The following is a 17,426-nucleotide window of genomic DNA, read 5'->3' as shown; positions in this document are numbered from 1 at the left end:
AGCACTGCTCGGAGCCCGTTCAACCTCAGTGCAGAACCAGTCTGCATGTTTCTTCCAAGACTGGAAGAATAAAATTCCAGCCAATTAAATATTTTGTGGAATTCCTTTTGGTAGCACCACAAAAGGCCAATAACAGCAGCTGTTCCAACTTTGGGCCCATCGCACCAGTGCCAGCTTTTTGGTACTGATGTTTGTTTAGGCGAAAATGTAAGGAAACTATTATTATGTCGATGGAAATGAGTTCTTTCAGGGTTCAAATGAGATTTGGAAATCTTGCGCTTTTACCTGTGAATGTTAGATTCAAACACGTAATAAACCATAATTGTCTAAAATCTTATAATAGCTTAATTTACTGAGTGAGGTTTATAGTACAACTGGCTCATTTTGGCTCATTTTTCATAAAGATATCAGTTACTAACTACGTCAAAGTTTTGTATCTGATCTGCTGCATTTCATTTCATATCCGTATATATGAAAATGCCACGGGATTGTCCAAAAGAATCATCATTTGTAATTAGTTTTCCTTACATTAACTTAGCAACATACCCGATAGCAGGATAACACATTAGCTGTGTCTTAGTGGATTGTTTCTGTCAGCTACACATTATTAATATGTCGCCAACTAAACTGCATGCAGTAAATCTAAGATGAAGTCTTTGAATTCTTAATTGCGAACCCCTGAAGAAAACAGTTGAGCTTGTATGAGTGTGTGTGTGTGTGTGCGTCTGTGTGTGGCAAAGTCTTTGAAGAGCTACAGATGGGAAACAAATGAGGGCGGGTGGTATCAGGGTCAGTCTGGTGAATGGGGTTTTTTGACTTGGAAGCAAACAGTGCAATGTCACCCCAGGAGCAAAAAAACACCAACCCTCAGGGGGCGTAATTAAAATAATCCAGTAAAATTAAGTGCTTCAGATCATTTTGGAAAGACTCTTCCTTGATGTGTGCGCGTGTGGATGTGACGATGATTCATGGGGAGGTGTAAAGAGTATATGTGTGTGTGTCCATGTGTCTGTTTACACTGACTGTGCGCTACTAGAGTCTCTGCTTTTAGAGTATTTGTATTTATCATAATCATAAGCCCGCTGCCACACATATCTGTGCAACGTGCCGCAACATCGCACTTCTGCTTCCATAATGTTTTGCTTTTATTTTTGTCCAAACTTTGAAACTAGTCTCAGGTTTCCATTGAACTGCTTGCATGTTGCGATTACCCCCCAAATAATTGCTTTAACCTTGGAAATATTTGCATCACTTTAAAGTTAAAATGAACACGATCAAAGTGATGAAATTACACAACCAATCACTTTTTTTAAATGAAAGAATGAAGACAAACAATATAAAAGAACAGCTTTTTCTGAGTTGGCCTATATTATAGCCTTTCATATTTGTTTTGATTTAATGGAATATTCTGCGGTGAAGGGATATGAAAAATCTGGAGTCGATTGCTGATGATTTGAAGCCTCCGCAGGGCATGAGACTATTGGGGGCCGGAGATGTGGCCTCTGGACTGATGGAGTTGGTTACCCTTCCCTTCTTAGTCCTTTTCACCCTTCGCCAAACTGAGCTTCAGTTGACAGAGTGAGAGAGTACACAAAGGCGCCACCCTCAAGTGCAAATGTTTGCTGGCAGTAATGGGCTTTAGTCCACTAGGCGAGTAAATGTGGGAGTTTTTTTTAATGTGTGCTTTAAGTGTATGTACATAAGTGTGTGAACAGAAATACTGTACAGACCACGTTTATTTGTGCATCCAGACATAAGTGCATACTTGTGTATTTTTCACAATACAGCTGAAGTGTTTACACCCGTTCTAAGTTAACAATTGGAGTACTTCCTTGTACCCTCGGTCTATTTGTATAATAGCAGCAGACATTCAAGCAAAAAACATCCTTTTTGCAAGGATGGAAAGGTACCACCTTAAAATCAGTACAAACAGGACCGAGACAGTAATCAGGAGGCCGTGCCCCTAAAATGATGCCATGGACTGTGCCCTACTTGGACAATCTTTTTCTGAAAAACAGATGGGCAAGTGCCTCCAACTCGTCACAAGGGTTATCAAATGAAGCCAGGGCTTCTGTGAAAGCTCAGACTGTGCATAAGAAAACAAACAAACTGAAAAAAAAACGTATTCTTTGGCACAAAACTGCAAGACTAACTTCGATAAAGATCATTAAAAAGAGCCCTGATGAATATTGTGGGGACATTCTTTGATCGCACGGTGCCAAGATGAATTTGTTCGGCTCAGATGAGGCCCGGTGTATCTGGCACGAACGTTAGCCAGGACTACCACAGTGAATACATAATCCCAACAGTGGAAGTGTGATGCAATGAGCAGGGGCACAACCAAGGGGGGGCCAGGGGGGGGAACTGACCACCGCTAAAATTTACTCTCTTTTTACCTATATTTGACAGCAGCGTAATAAAACTGGAAATTTTGTTTTTGTTGTGTCACCCTAATATTTATAGTGGCCCCCCTAGGCAAAACTTCTGGAGGCTCCCCTGTCAATGAGGTTGCATGAGTACAAAAAAAGGTGTCGGGGGATAAAACCAAAAGACAACAGCACGAATCCCAGTGAACACACCAAGGTAATGCTTGACAAGATGACTCAAGTTTCCCAAAGCCTGGCAGAAAAGGAATATTCCAGAAAATAATGATCCAAAATAGACTGCCAAAAATTATGAGAGTTTCTAAAGAGGGGAAAAAAGTAGAAACTATGACCAGGCCAAGTGTGTTGCCTGACTTGAATCAAACTAAAGACATTTGTTATACTCGTATCCTCCACACTGGGATGTTTTTTGCCATAAAAGTTCATATCTGGAACTTTAAATATATTCAAATGTGATAAATAATGTTTGAATACCAGGATCGAAATGTGCTTTGGCTGTTTCTGCCAGATTCCATTGTGGATAAAGTTTTATCCAAGTTTCAAATCTGCTATTAATTTGTTTTTCACTCTTATCTGAATCATTCTAAAAGCGCAAGTGGGTATCGACTGGAGTTATTTTATTGTGGAGCAGTGAAACCACTCTGCCAAGGAGCGAGAGATAAAGTTAAAAGCCGGTGGCATTGTCACAAAATGCCACGAGGTACTATGATCCCTGGTAAGTAATGACTTCATTTGTCTTCTCACATTGATTAAAGGATAAATAGTAAGCCTACAAATTGACTTGGCGTGAACATCGTGAATACTCCAGGAAATCTAGTGCACTTGAAGGTTTAAAGTGTGAGACTTGTCAAAGATAGGACTGAACTGATGGGGGGGTAGTCGGTCACGTCAAACAAGGGTCCTTTACAATGGTGTGAAATGGGAGTTATCCAACGCATCGCACGGATACGATTCAAGTGTAAGATCTCATAAGGATGTAAAGTATCTGCAATTAATAGTCAAAGTTGCAAACTGCATCCATAATTGTCGGGACTAGCGTAGCTTTCTGCATATGAATAAAACTCTGATGTGGCTTGCAAATGAGTCTCCCTTAACACATGTGTATCTAAAAAGTACTGACATCACTTCAGCACGCATCTCATTGAATGAGATATCAGCGCTAATGCAGTTTTATCCACTCATTCATCCCTGTATGAGAGGCTTTTTCCTTCCATTCCTCTCTCATGCTCACTTTTTCCCCCCATCCATTTTTATAGTAATCATCATACATTAGTATAGATGGCTTTAAGAATAAACGAATCCGATGTAATGTAGTGTATTCACCAGTGAGAAACCATCCGGAAAGTTAATACAGTAGAGAAAATGCAGCATTATAAGGAGAAAAAAGAAAAAGAAAAACAGGTCTGCGATGAATGTTGTTTGCCTTTAAAGGAGGCCTAAAACCTACGTTTGTGTAATGTACCGGTAAATAGCAGAAGAATTATGTTTATAGCAGAGTTCTCCTTGTGTTTTTGGAATGGATATTTTCACTCTGCAGCATGTGAGGCGAGTGCGCCGCCATTAATCATTCCACAGGTGCGGCAGCACTGTCAGAAGCCATACGTCCCTTTGCCTTTCCAACCTGGGTGGAAAGTGGAATGGAAAGGGAAAAAGGAGGGAAGGAGGGTTGGTGGCTGGAGGTGGAGGGTGAACACATCCCTAAAAACAATTTCGCTTCCTCTTCTTCCTCTGCACTGGATTTGTCAGTGAGGGGGGTTCGAAGTCCAGATTAATTAGATCCATTTTGTGGTCCATCTTTGTTTTTGGTTTTTTTTGCTTTGTTTTGTTTTTTTCCCGCCACTTCCATGACTCTTTTCTTTTCTTTGTCTTGCCTACAGTCCTTACTGCCATCCCAGCGCCATTTATCACGTTGCCATCTCGACAGTGCCTTCCCCCTTCCTTGCTGGGAAGCCATTAGAGCATCTCTGCATCGTGGCGGCCAGATTGCATTCCGGTCCCCGCTCGCGACATTTATCATCTTTTGTCCTAAGTTTTTATCTGCCCCTGCCCTGTGTGAAGCCCTATCTGCAATGCCCACTATAATGAAACACTGGGAGGTGAGGCTCAAGTAAATAACCTAATTAAACCTAGCAAACAGGGACAAAGGGGGGGGAAAAAAATTCACAAAAGGCCTTTGTGAGAATGCCAGAGGAGGAACACTCACAGATGGCAGCGAGGAAGTCGAAGCAGCGATGTGGCACGCGGCCCATACCACCTTCTCATCTCAGTATTTATAGTACTCCTACTGGTGCTGTTGTTTGTCCAAAGATGTCCTCTTTACGTGATTTGGATCAACGCAGAATGACAGTTTATATTTAGACTGGCGATACGCTGATTACTCGTCAGGAATCGGGTTTGTAAGACAAGAAATGTTCCTGTAAAGCAAGGGGATATATCTGTGATAAGGACCCAAAGCACTGAGTAATGGGTCCTAAGAGAAAATCTATCCTCCCTTCTCACTCGCTTTCACTCCTCTCTCTGAGTCTTAGGCAAAAAGTCGAGCCAGCTCTGATTGGTCTCATTAGGGACAAAACGAGGAATACTAATCATCAAAATTATCGACGGCACCCTTGCAAACAGTATCGAGTCAATGCAGTAAAATGTCAGGAGGGCATTAGTGGACAATTATTAATCCATATCAAGCTGGGGTGGACAATTTAATTATCACCTAATCAATATTTCCAGATCTTGTACAGATGTAGAGCAGTGACTCGATGGATAGATCTGCCTTTTGAGAAGCCCTTTATTGGATTAAAAAAAAAAAAAGGCAGCTGGGAACAGTAGTAGGGTGGCAGTAAACAAGAAAGTGCTTCTCTGCATGGCTGACCCAGGGCACACACTACAGCTTCTTCCGGTGATGAGCACCAGCTCCACTGCACATGGATACTTTAGGGAAAATTCAGCTTGTTTTTTCTGGGCACACACAGACACCTTGGATGCTTTTGTTGGTTTTGTGCTCATAATTTGACCCATGCGTTTTTCTTTTTGGTCTAATCTTGTTATCTCAAGCAACCTTGACCAAAGACGAGGCTCCGTTTGTGTTTATTGGAGCCTCTAACTTTATCATAACCTCGCAAAGCTCAGAAAGCCACAGCAGCGGTGTGCTGACTGCATTTCCTTTTTTCTTTTTTTTTAACAATCCCCAGCCCCGTGTCATTATTTGTGCAGCTCTTACTAGTAATTTGTTGCCATATTGTGTCATTGCCAGTAATGTTGCTTACTTTCTGCTGGTACTCTCTGTTTTCTCAGTGCAGCCTGAATAATTACTCTCATTGTACCTGAAACAAACTATCTCAAATATTGTCAGTCAAGGCTTTTGTGGGAGTGATGAGACAAAATGAATGCTGTGTAACAGGCCCTCGTGGATTTCAAAGACGCCGCACAATGAGCCACGGCAAAACAAAAGTGGCTGTCTTCTATGAGATAGCAGTCATCTGAGATAAGAATACCCTCCCGTGGTTTGGTTTTGCTTTTTTTTTTTTGTTTGCTATTATTGTAACTCTCCGTCTCCATCCCCCCGAATCACTTCAGCCACTACACAGCCTACTGATTACTACAAAGTCGCCTGGACCTTGGTTATTTTCACTATTTACTGCCTTACTGTGTGTTGCCATGGATTATTATTTTGGCGTAAGGCTGCATTTTCAGAGCACTCTCCCCCCCCCCCCCCCTCACCCAGCTCACATTATAAACCTGCAGTACTCTTATCTTTTTCCTGTAATGCTTCAGCGTCTGTCCGCTATAATGCCGCAAGCCGAGAGGACCGCGAGCCAAAGTGCTTCTCTTTGTGCAAATGTTGTAAATAAAAACTCTCTTGGTTCACACAGTGTTGACTCTGAGCTCCGATGGAAGTTGGCTGGAAGTTAAATGCGGTGGCGCATACTTTCAAGATAAAAGTCAACTTTTTTTTTCTTTGCTTTTCATTGTGTATGACAAGAGACTTGAAATGAGATCAAAATGTGACATTCAATCCCAACTGCAATATCTTTAATCTGTTTACCTTTGACTTTCATTACCAAATTTCAGATCCTTAGAAAAAAACGGGGAAAAAAAGAGTCGAGATCATTTCATAAGATGCCGAGAACCTAATCATATCGGCGGGATTAGAGTTGTAGGCTCCAGGATTACTTTTTGAAAATTATCTCTGAGCTTTGTAAAAGAAAAAAAAACCTCACTAAGCAGTGAAGAACTATAAAAGAAATCCCTGTAACTTGTATTAGCCTCCCCTTCACTTCAGTCCTATCACCTCATCTGGTTCAAATGCCTTTGAAAGTCAATCCATCCATTCTTTTAGTTAATCGTCAACTAAGCTCTTTTCTCTCCCGTAGCTTTATTTTCTGTCGCCCAATTTGTAATCTCTCAGCATCCGTGGTATTTTGACATTAGCACACTGTACAAGCAGCACATTGATGTGGCAGGCATGGGTCAGCATGGATTTTGCACACCATCTGATCTATAATGCACCACAAGTACTGCCCATCTCTTGGTTCCATTAGGTGTCTAACAAGCATGTGTGGAGAACATGCTTCTTTTATATATACACGTATGCCACAGAGACAGTGAATATGTGTAATTCAACCCTGCACAGCAGCTACTTTTACCATCTTATGCTTTAGGAATGGGTGCTGGGATTGTGGAATGTGTTGCGAGCCAACAAACTACCATTCCCTGCACACTGTTTGCACAAAGATTACACCTGTTAGGGATTATTTTCACTTTAAAACAGACAAAACAGGTGAGCCAATGGATTCAAATGAAACAATCACAGGAAGACCACCTTGCAGCCTCAAAATGAACAAACAGGTGAGGGTAACAGATGCTATTAAATGATCAAGAAACATTATCTGTGACTACAGTATATACAGGATGGACGGGTGGAGGATTAAGGCACTTGCTTTGTTTTACAGACAGACAATGCCTGCCTCGAGTCGTAGTCATTAGAATCTCCCCCTATGTCTGTGTACCAGTCTGATATCTCACTCAATGTAGCAAAACCACCATGCTGTGCTATTTAGCGTTTGGGTTTTCCATATTAATTATTTACCAAGTTGAATGCTCAAAGAGACAAACCACTAAATTAGCTAAATAAAATCCCAAAAAATCTCACTGAAGAAAAAAAAAATCAATCTTGGCCAACAGGGACCAAACCCCAGGGAGTGTTTTCAATCATCTGACTATATTTACTATATGACTATTCACATAGCCAGATGCAAACCTTCATAGTATGTGCAAAACATTGTAGTAGTTACAAAAATAGGGAAAATTAAATTCTTTTCAGTATTTAATTTCTGGCTTTTCGTGCAAAGACTCTCTTAAATTTTCTATTTAACTGGTTCATTCTGTGGCACTTTGCTACCTGCTAACTCATTAGCGTCTCATGTCCTCATTTGCCAGATACACAAATAAGAATTTGATGGTAAAACTAAAGCCTATTGTTCTTGAATGTTTCTCCTTAAATCCCAGCAATGAGAGGGAAAGCACACGCAATTAAATTGTGCCATTTAATGAAAGGCGACAACAGATCGTGCACCGTGTGCAATTTCTGTCCCACCCGGTCACGGGCAGGGAGAAAGGTGAAGGGGTGTAAGGGGATCGTTGCGAGGCGCTCTGATCATGTATTTTTCTGCGCTCTGAGAGGCGGGAAAATCTTATTTGGAAAGTGTACTTAATGAAATCCATGTAGGCACAAATCCTGACATCACAGAGCACACTCTGTGCCGTCTTGTACCGACTATCAAGACGCAGGGAAAAGATAAAAGTGCAGGAATGACTGTTTAAGGAAGGAGCGAATGAGGTTGAATTTAGGAGGACTAAAGCAGTCCACCATGTTTTGATGAAATATTCCGGACTGCTTGTTTACCTTAATGGGGCTTGTAAAAGCTAACAAGGTCCCGCCTTTTGACTCAGGATTCCACGGTCATTCCAGCCTCTTTGTTGTACATTAATTATCTGCACTTAACTTGAAATATCCTTCATCGTGACTCAAGTGATGGGGGTGATTGGGGTAATTAATTAGCTGATGAGAGGGTGATGAATGACATGAAAGATGGCACCAGGGGAGTATTAAAACTAAAGGGAAACAGACTGGTTATGGATGCTATGATGAATGCTGTCTAAACACTGCATAAATGTCCAGGGACCCGTGTGTGTGTGTGTGTGTGTGTGTGTGTGTGTGTGCTGTGTGTGTGTGTGTGTGTGTGTGTGTGTGTGTGTGTGTGTGTGTGTGTGTGTGTGAATACATATGATGTGATGGGCACTTAGAGTGCTCCACCATTAGAAACAAGAGCTTGGCTCAGGCTCAACTTGAAAAGCCTATGGGTCTTGCTGTGGCGTGAGAGCATTTTCACCTCTCAATGGAGGCTTTCACTCTCATTTGCCATAACTAATAAACCACACTAAAGCAGTGTGTCACAATAAATCTCAGCTCCTCAAATGGCATGACTCATTTGCCGGTGCAGAGGAGCCAAAGAGGGAGAGAGAGAGAGTGTGTAAGGCGCAGGGCGTGTGAGCCGGTGTGCGCGAGAGTGAGTTAATGAGTGAGCGGGCGCGCAAACAAGAGAGAGGGCGGAGTGACAGGAAAGACTGACAGATGTAGTGTGTTTGAGAGGGTATTAGGTGAGAAAGATGGCTCTCCTAAGACGGACTTTGAGCACTCACTCCATCACAGCGCTGAATGTAAATCAGCTGTGACAGGAGGAGCTCGGGGCATAAAGATTTCCCAATCTGCATCACGCTTTGGCGAGTGCTGTAGGTAAGAAGGTTGGGATGTAAGCTTTTTGGCTAGGACTGAGAGATCGCCCGGAGGCGCTTCATGGAGATGAATGGTTTAGACCATTAACCCCACTGCAGAATCCCAACACCCCCCCGAGGCACACAAATGTGCTGCACTGAGATCAGTGCAACGTGTCGCACTTTTAGGACCCCCCAGTGTGAGACCAAAGCGCCAGCCTAGGGCCGGGTGATACCCCCCCGCGTGCACACACGCGCCCAAACCACACGCAGTTCTGAAGTGGGGAATTCAAAAGTGATTGTTTCCCTCACAAGTCAGAGATGGGAGTGTTTCAACAAACAAATTAATGAATTTAGCAACATTTATTTCCATTTTTCATGTGCAGTGGTTAACACAGTCGCAGAAACAAATAAAAGATCCCCAATTAAAGGGCAGAAGGATAGGCCCAGCCTAAGGAGGTCACAAGCTAGTGTACTCCTAGTGCTCATCCCAAGCCTGGATAAATAGGATGGTTGGGTCAGGAAGGGCATCCAGTATAAAAGCTGTGCCAAATCAAATATGCAGATCCATCTGCTGTTACTACCGCTTGGGAATTAAGTGAGCAACCAAACAAAAGTGCAGATTTTATCTTCAGAGATATTTTCAACAATTTACTGAATGACATGTAAATCCTGTCCCTGCAGCACAGTCATACTGTATACCACCGATTTCTGTGTACTGCTTATGACGTACAAATTAAACACTAGATTTTGGATGAGTTTGGTTGTGAATGATGCATACTTTTGTTTATGTAAATCGCAAAGTTTTGGTAATCATCAAATTATCATCACTGGCCTGATTTGCTAGCGCAAAATTGATGAACAAGTCATGAATGTGGAGCAGATGAAGGAACATTTTAGCCAAATGTACTGCACTAAGTAAACATGTATCCAGAAAAGTGCTCATTTCCAGCTTCATGATTTTTTTTATTCTTGGACTCTGTAAGAGGAGTTTTGCACGACTCAAAGTTCAAAAATAATGATCTCACACTGGGCTTTGGTGCACCCCAGAATCATTATAGTTTTGTGTTGTCTAATTAGTTGCCTTTTTTATTTATTTAAATTTTTTTTTTGAGGTTTTGTTGTTTGTTCAGTTCACTTTAGTTTCAGTTCATTTTTCCAGGGTAGTTAATTTCCATTTAGTTGTCAATGTTTGACAAAGTTTACTTCTAGTTTAGTTCTGAATAAGTTTTAATCATTATAAAATTGAGTCTTATTAGGGGTCAATTTAAAAAGTTCAAAACAGGTGCCAATTTTTTGACAGCACCTAACCCACAATCATGTGGAGACCCAGTCTGGTTTATTTTAGCTTATTCAATTCCATCTTATTTCATTTATACAGCACCACATCACAACAACAGTCACCTTAAAGTGCTTTATATTGTAACCCTTCAATAACATAGAGAAAACTCTAACAATCAGACAAACCTTTATGATCGGGCACTTTGGCGACAGTGGGAAGGAAAAACTTCCTTTTAACAGGAAGAAACCTCTGGCAGAACCTTGGTAAGGGGGCAGACAATCTTAAGATAAGAAGATTTAAGATAAGGCTTAAAACTTTCCTTTTTGCTAAAGCATATAGTTAGGGCTGGACCAGGTGACCCTGAATCCTCCCTTAGTTATGCTGCAGTAGGTGAGGCTGCGGGGATTCCCATGATGCATTGAGTTTTTCCTTTCCAGTCACCTTTCTCACTCAACTATGTGTTAATAGACCTCTCTGCATTGAATCATATCTGTTATTAATCTCTGTCTCTCTTCCACAGCATGTCTTTTATCCTGTCTTCCTTCTCTCACCCCAACCGGTCGCAGCAGATGGCCCCGCCCCTCCCTGAGCCTGGTTCTGCTGGAGGTTTCTTCCTGTTAAAAGGGAGTTTTTCCTTCCCACTGTCCCAAAGTGCTTGCTCATAGGGGGTCATATGATTGTTGGGTTTTTCTCTGTATGTATTATTGTAGGGTCTACCTTAAAATATAAAACGCCTTGGCGCTGTATCACTAAAATCAAATTGAATCTGCTGTGACCGGTTAGGAGTGAAGAGAGGGAGACAGGACAAAATATGCACTGTTGATCATTTCACGTCATTAAGTTCTTTTTATTTTCATTTTTGAAGCCTAGTTTTTATTGTCACTTCAAGACTAACATGAAAATAAGTCTCAGTATTATAACCTTCGTGCCGCCCCCACAGTTCAAGCAGCTGTTTTAGCCTCCTGTTCCAGCTCTTTAACTTTCATCTTATCAACAGCCTCTTGCAAACAAAAGATTTGAACAGCCTGTTGTTGGGGGCAGAGCTGTGTGCTCAGATGACCACATAAAGGACATCTCTCTCTATTAACAAGTCAATCTAAAGTTGGGAGATAAATCAGGTAGCATATGGGGAGCAGACAAACTCCAGCATGTTTTGGGAACATTATGACTCAAATCCACATGGAACCATTTTCACTTCTCTTTTCTACTTAAAAGACTTGAGTATGATTTTCTGTACTGTGAGTATAAAAGCATCTTTAGTAAGATTGCTGTGCAGACACAGAGGTTTTGTTCTCTCCCCTTCACCTGCACACTGCAGTAAAACATCATCTGGTCTGTGAGCGCTCGTGTATTTCAGACTTGACTAGCCGAGTAATCCCATCGCCACAGCTACGGCATCAATCCATTAATTGCACTGTCACTGTGGCAATGTCATGAAACACCTGCATTGTTATACAGTTCACTGGCACAGTGTGTGAAGGGTGATCAGATTTTAGTACGTGCGCCAGCAAAGCCCGAATCGTGCCAAGCGTAAGCCCGGCAGATGCAGAACAGCTGGCATTGTGTTCGTCTCACCGGCTGATCCCGGCTTCAAAGACGTGCTACGAGGTCCTCTTTCAATGAGAGTGTGTGCGCATGAGGGAGAGAAAGGGAGAGCAATTGTGTAAGAATCAAGACAAAACAAAAAAAAACTAGCATGACACACCGTGTTAACGTGGCCCTCTATTGTTTTGCTAACACCATAAACGCTCAACGGACAGATAAGGAGGCGCCAGGTTGACTGAAATCCATACCATTTCACAGTATGACAGACCCTGTCGTTTCATGGCGAGGGATTCAAATCTATGGAATTAGAAAAAGGGATTTGTGGAGTTTGTTGATTGCCACTCCAATGGATTTACAATTTGGATTAAGGTGCTTTTGTTCTGTCAATATTCCCACTCTGAGACGTGAATGGTACAGCATGCTTAATTTGCACCACCACTTTTTAGTCGGTTATTTCTTGAAGAAATAAGTGCACTCAGATGTGGCGTTACTAACGGTGGGGGCTAGCCTTTAATTACCTTCATCGGAGCCTGTACAACATCTCCATATAGCTTGTGATTATCTGCTTTTCTTGAGAGTGGGAGGGTCAGGGGTGTGATGAAAATTGCTTGGCTTTTGTGCGATTTTGTGGTCTAAGTGCGAGGCGAAATGACTGCGATCCATAGATGAGGCTAATGGCCTTAAATAATACACTTGGGCAAAGTTGCCGGAGAACTCGGCATCCATGGAGTTAATAATGGGCCTGATACAACCTTTACACATAATTGCACAGCACATTGTTGACAAGGAGTTGGTACAGGCCTTTACAGCCAAAGAAAATGATAATGACTTCTTACTCGTTCAGTTCAACCTGCAAGCGAGCATCTTGCATTGCACCGATAACATTGTTTTATCTCAGATTCCCAGCCTTGTCACAAGGTCTTCATCCAAACAACTAGATGGTAATTAAATGCTGGCACTCTCAGCCGAAGGTGTTCTCACCGCATTTATTTGAAGTGTGAACATGATGCATGCTCTCCCCTTGTAGATATCGACGCTAGTTTTTAAGGATGTGCTGCGCTAAGATACGTTTTGAAATGAACGAGTGGAGCCAACAATGAGATTTCCACATGAGCAGCGTCCGGCAGAATGATGAACGAGGTGGTAGACTTGAAGAATTACAGTGATTTAAAGTTGGATCAAAACCCCCTCTGAGAGTACGGTTCTCCTCTTGCTTTGATGTCATTTCGTGCGGCTACACAAACATGTAACCTCGGCGCGCGCTTATTTGTGTGCCTAATTCCGCGTGTGCACCGCAGCGTGTAGGCTGCAGCTCTTAAAGAGTGCGTACTGTGCATTCACGTGTGTGCGTGCGCGCCCGGTTCCGTGGGTACGGGCGTAAAAGCGAACGGAATAGACTCAATTTAAATCAAATTAGCATGTAGGCAAATTAAGCAGACGGATTTAATTTGAGCTGTTGTAAAAATGCTAATTTCAGTACAGCCCGCAAGCTTATATGCAAATACAATACTATTTTACAATAATTCATATTAGGCAAGGCATGCATAAAACACACATTACATCCTAACGTCATCTGGGGAATTGAGTATCATTAGCTTTTGTACTCCTAACAAGGTGAAGCTTTTTAGCTGGTATGTGGGGCGGGCGTATGCATTAGAACTTCTCCACTTATCTGTGTGCATCGCTGCTGCAGCTTTATTCACAACACTGTAACGCTCATAGGAATGACAGTGTGTCTTTGCGCGTGTGCATAATTTGTTATAACTCGTCCAGCAGGCATGCCTCTAATTTTTTCGCATTCTGTTGCTGCATTACTACTAAACAGATGACACTTATACTCTCCTCTGCTGTCACAGTAGATACTGCTGGGTCATAACTTGCTTCTGCATTTAGTTGACTTATGGGGAAAGGACAGAATCTACTAGCATGGAAACATGGCTGCCTTTAGATGTTGTTGTATTTAATTCTGCCCTTAGCCGCCGCCCCCCCATCAACTCTACTATGGCTTGCTTTTTTCACACTGCTGCAGCTCAGAAGAAGCACCACATCAATAGATGATGTGCTGTTTTCCTCCCATGTGGTTCACCTTTGATTGCAGGCTCCAAAGGTTTGCACATACATTAAGGTGCCTGTGGATGTTGTTAGCGCTTGGGTGGGCATGTTGCTCCATACTCGTGCGCGTGAGCGAGATGAAGTTTGGGTGTTAACATCTTAATGTGTAAAGAGGACGGAGCCTTGTCGATACTCCTTTGACGTGTTAAAGAGAATTGGGCTGGCTCGCTGTGACTCACCACGCCATCCACCAGCAATGAGGGCAATCAATTAAAACACTATTAGGCCAAGGGTTTGACGTGGTCCAACACAGCATGGGCTAGAAAGTGTGTGAGTTGGGTTTCTCTACAGACGTAACTGAGCAAATTTGCAGCTGAAAGAGCAGCTGATTTTTTACCTCCACCAGGGAGGTTATGCTTCTGTGGTAGCGTTCAGTTGCCTTGTCTTTCTACCGGTCTTTAAACACGACAGCTTGAAAGGTTCTGAATGAATGAATGAAATTTGGCTCATATTCACCAAGGACTTTAAGTTCAACCTATTGATTTATTGGCTGAAAATGAACAAAAAGCCTGATAATTCAGAACCTATGAATCGTGCAAGTGTGCTTGTCAACACATAGAAAGTAGTGTGTAAAAATGTAAAATATGATGTCATACTTCATGAACATTGATAGACTGATCTGAAGGTCACAGAAATAACAGTAATCTGTACATAACATATCAGCATATATGGAGTGATATATGGGGATTCTAAAAATGATGTTACTTTGAACTTTTGACCTCGTCTCCAAGATCAGATGAGATCAAACTTTCATAAAATGTTTATATAGTTAGTTTGCATCCAAAATCATGTCACATTTGACCTCTGACCTCACTTTTACATTTCACAATCCACCTTTCGTTCAAGTTGACCCAAAAATGTATAAGTAAATATTGTCAACAGAAAGAGGCTGAGCTGCCTAGTTAGTAAGAACACTACTGTACACTAATACTAAATAATAAGCTCCAATTATGCACAAATCAATCCCCATTATCCTTAACCAACTCCCACATACTGTTATTAAAAGTGCAATCAAAGTAAACATCTGTTATGCTACCCTTATCAGATTTTTACTGCACTACAATCTTAAAAATACATTTAAAAAGAACAAATAAAACTAAATGAATATATATAAAATATAATGCTGTTTCCCTTAAAGTAAATAGAGAGTGAGCTGTCTTGGGGAGACAACTAGGTTTTTGATGTCAGTGATGTGTGCTCATTGAGAAAAGAAAGATACAGTAAATTAGTTCGCAATATACACATCTGTAGCTGAATCAGTTTAATGATTAAGCTACATATTATTAAGCAGCCTGCTCTAAAAATACAGTAAAATATCACTCTTTGTCATCACAGCTGAGTTTTGAAACTGTTGTATATTACGATATGATTATAACATTATTACAGCAGTATGTTGTTACAATTACAGCACTATATTATTGTCTATTTCTGTTGTATATTGTGTTGTACATTATTTTTGTTGCATGAATGCCAGCCTTACCAGCATTGAACTGTTATCTAATAGTTTGACGCTGGCAAATTCTTCCTCTCTGTAATCTAAGTTATATTGCAGGTTGACTTGATTTTTCTGTGGCCCAGTAGCAAAATCAAGCCCCACACCTTGTGGAGACACGATCCAGTCCAAACCTGGTTTGGTTTTGCTTCATATTTGTGTTGGGCTCATGCAGCAAAAGCTCTATCGAGTTAAAGGAGACCCGAGTTATTTAGTTCTGGTGCCCACACCAAAGTTTTCGCTTTAACTTCATCCCTGCGCAGGTGGAGCTGTTTAATGCTTTAGGCTGTCCTCTCATCTCCAGTGAGTCCTGTTTGTATTACTGCTCAGTAAAAGACAGAGAAATTGTTTGTTGCCTCTCTCGCACTTTGTCCCCCCTTGGCTCGCTGGGGACAATTATGTCCCCCGCTCCTCCCCCCTTCGAGCTATTGCCGAAGCCCAATTTGCTACACAAATTAAACGGGAGGCATTTGAAGAGCAAGGGGAACAAGGTGAAGGAGAAAACAACAGAGAGCAACAGAGAGAAGGCCAAAGACACACAACAGCAGACCGAACAGACCTGCACAGAGATAAGGAAATACCCTTTTATATTTATTAAGAGAAGTGCATGTTTACTAGGAGTCCTTACTGTTAATTTTCTTAAAGAGTGCCCAACATGTGAGGTAGGACTGGCTCTAAGGCTCGTGCCATCTGTTGAACAGGCAGACTCAGCCATTTTCTGCACTCGTGTGTCTCATATCCTCCACCAGGTCCACAGCCTGAGGCTAGCTCACATCCAAATGGATCCAGAGCAGCAACAGTAGGGTTTTGGTGCTGAGGGGTTAGTCTGGAACAGACTAAACTGATGTGCACTGAGGTCCTCAGTGCACAGCACACATGCAGGGAGAGCCTTTGAGTGTCAGGGCTGGGCATGCACAAGCATCGGCACAGTGGAGGAAATTAAGGAGCTTCCGAGTCGCTGGAAGGGGCTATTGCACGGCTTCCAAACAACAAGGGAAGAAGGTGGGGAAAAGACAAAGACGCTGGCGGGGGAAACAAAAAACAGAAAGGAAGAAAAAAACAATACAACATCAGAAAGAAAAAGCCAAAGTAAGAACTGAGGAGAAAATTGGCAAGAGAGCGATTAGGAAGAAAAACAATAGAAAGAAGCCGGGGAAAGAAAAGGAGCAAACACGTGCATGTGGGAGATCAGGCGGCGCAGGAACAGAAAGGAGCAAATATAAATCCCAGAGCTAAAATGTACTGCCTGAAGTGGCTCTGCTTATGAGCAGCCATGTTTTCGCACACCTCGGCAGCAGACACAACAAGCACCGCGTCTCCGTGACCTCCCTCACTCCCACACACCCCTTCAGTCATTAGCAGACAGGCGCTGTGGCTACCTCGTGATAAGTGTGTGTGTTTTGGCTTTGAAATGATGACTCCGCACAGCTGTTAAAGTAGGGTACGGGGGTAGCCGCAGCTGCTAACAACCACACAGCCAAATGAAGGGAATTAATCGGGGGGTGGGGGGTGGGTTGCAGGGGAATGGCGAGCACTGAGGCGTCAAGATTTGGAATGTCTGGAAGTTTCACCGAGGCAGTTGTCTGAGGTTGTCTGAGCAAATGTTATGTGAATTCACACTACGCCGAGGAAGATGGGAGTTTGTGAAAAGATGGCTTCCGAAGAGCCCGCTCAATGGTAACGTTTATCGACCGTTAGTGCCATTTTGGGAAGGTCCCATAATTAAATTGTGTCAATAAATCCCGGAGCTGCACATAAAACCGGGGAATAAACGGAGAAGACGTTTTCAACTGTTTGCCTCTTCCCTGCTGAGAGACATATGTGGCTTGGGGGTAAGGGGGGG

General features: G+C 42.3%; 1 protein-coding gene across 37 annotated transcripts in view; it reads right to left on the bottom strand.

Moving 5' to 3' along the window:
- LOC102302568 (protein tyrosine phosphatase receptor type D) overlaps nucleotides 1–17,426 on the bottom strand; it is a 205,221-nt gene that overhangs the window by 83,958 nt on the left and 103,837 nt on the right. The window lies entirely within an intron of this gene.

Source organism: Haplochromis burtoni, unplaced genomic scaffold, assembly GCF_018398535.1.
Source record: "Haplochromis burtoni strain Fernald_Lab_line unplaced genomic scaffold, NCSU_Asbu1 Contig_198, whole genome shotgun sequence".
Classification (NCBI taxonomy): Eukaryota; Metazoa; Chordata; class Actinopteri; order Cichliformes; family Cichlidae; genus Haplochromis; species Haplochromis burtoni.
This window is presented reverse-complemented; position numbering and strand designations above follow the sequence as displayed.